Below are 2,178 nucleotides of genomic sequence, written 5' to 3' on the forward strand. Positions count from 1 at the left end.
ATTTTTCCTGACCTCTCACAGATTCATGAGTGGAACCACAACCCAGTTTCATTTTTATAAACATTAAGTATTAGTGAGCAGACACCCACCTCTCCCATTACAGGTTTCAGTTGAAAAATTAAATTTGTGCTTTGACAGTTTTATACAAGTGTTTTTCTTAAGTTCATAATCTTATATCCCATCTTCTTTTGTATTTCCTCTACCCTTTCCTTTTGATCATTTTCCATATTAATTTCTTTTCCCCATTGTCTATACATGTTTTTGTCTCCTGATTATAGCCAGGGCATGTGTGTCTTTGGAGTTAAAACTAGGTGTCATGTGGGAACTGTGTTGACACAAGTAAAGATGTTCTACAACTCCAGATTCTATCAGTAGTCTGTATATACTTCGGTTATGAGAATTGCTACTTTTCATTATCTCAATTGACATACATCCAAACTGCATTCTAAATATTTCTTAATGTCCTCAGTGAAAAGCTATTCTCAACACTAAAGAAAAAAACTTCCATTTACATTTATCAATGATAAATAGAGACTAAGAAGTTGAGAATAAGTGATAGATAAGATCTTTTGCATAAATAAGTCATTTGTACAACTATCCCTTCTAAGGCTCAAGAAACAGTGAAGGTGAGGAAAAGTAAAGAAATATAAGAACTAGAAGATAGGGAGAAGGGCAGCAAAATTATATTATTCAAATATAACACAGTTATAATAATCATGAAATACAAGAAGATGTGCCTACTTCTCCTGAGCCTGCATAAAACAGAGCCATTTACAGTTATTCATGAATCATGGAAAGGTTCATGGGACCACAACCCTTCCTACAGACATAGAACTACAGACATAGAAAGGGTTCAATATACAACTATTAGATATTACGAAGAGAAAACAAATACTAGAGAAAAGTCTAAATTATCATTTTATTTATATAACAAAGAAAGACCAATTTTTTCCTGTCAAAGCAGTAGTACCTACTTTACAAAACCATCTTTATTTTATTGCAAAAATCAAATCAGTGATACACGGTAAAGCACTTAATAAATATGAATACTAAATGAAGTCCTATGATGTACTACTTGGCTAAAATTGGAATCTGCTTTGAGATTAATCCTAGCACCAACAAATATACATATGTTATATATTTCAACAGATAAAAGTAAATATAATGGATTTTCATTGGAACAATTCACTTCTACTGTGTTTTGTTTGCAAAAAGTAAAACTTAACTCCTGACTGAGAATCTGCCCAGTGCTTTCTTCACATCTTTGTTCCTCAAACTATATATTAATGGGTTCAGCATGGGGATCACTGTGGTATAGAACACAGAAGACACCTTCTCTTGCTCCAGAGAGTTACTTGAAGAAGGCTTTAAATACATGAAGGTGATAGACCCAAAGAAGATCCCCACAGCCATGAGATGAGAGCTGCAGGTTCCAAATGCTTTAGACCTGCCCTCTGACGACCTGATGCGCAGGATGCTGCAGAAGATGAAGACATAGGAGATGGCCACTGCTAGGGTGGGCACCAAGGTGTTGAGCCCCCCAATGATAAATATAGGAAGCTCATTGGATGTGTGTTAGAACAGGAGGAGAGTTTGAGGAGGAAGGCATCACAGAGTAATGGCTTATGATGTCTGATTTACAGAAGCTCAGATTCATCCTTAGCACTTGTGTGTACCACAACAGAGAAAAAGACCTAGGGAGAAGGCAACCAGCACTAACAGTGAGCAGATTCTAGAGGACATGATCACATTATAGAGCAATGGTCTGCAGATGGCCACATAGCGATCATATGCCATAACAGTCAGGAGGTAGCCCTCAGTGACCACAAAGATTGCAAAGAAAAAGAACTGGGCCATGCACTCCGAATAGGTAATGAAATTTTTCTTCCCATGGAAGTTCACCAGCATTTTGGGTGTAATGACAGTGGAATAGCAGAGATCAACAAAGGATAAGCTGCTGAGGAAATAGTACATGGGAGTGTGCAGCAGTGGGCTGACTATGATGAGCAGAATCATGCCCAGGTTCCCCACTACTGTCAACACATAGATGACCAGGAACAGGAAGAACAGGGGCAACAGGAGCTCAGGCTGCTTTGTTAATCCCACCAAGACAAACACAACTACTGCAGAATGATTCCCAGTGCCCATCATTTGTAGATTTCTGGGGAAATAGAAAAT

General features: G+C 37.7%; 1 pseudogene; it reads right to left on the bottom strand.

Annotated features, from left to right (window-relative positions):
* Positions 1-1,221: 1,221 nt before the first annotated feature.
* Positions 1,222-2,178, bottom strand: LOC116895249 (annotated as a pseudogene).

Source organism: Rattus rattus, chromosome 3, assembly GCF_011064425.1.
Source record: "Rattus rattus isolate New Zealand chromosome 3, Rrattus_CSIRO_v1, whole genome shotgun sequence".
NCBI classification, from domain to species: domain Eukaryota; kingdom Metazoa; phylum Chordata; class Mammalia; order Rodentia; family Muridae; genus Rattus; species Rattus rattus.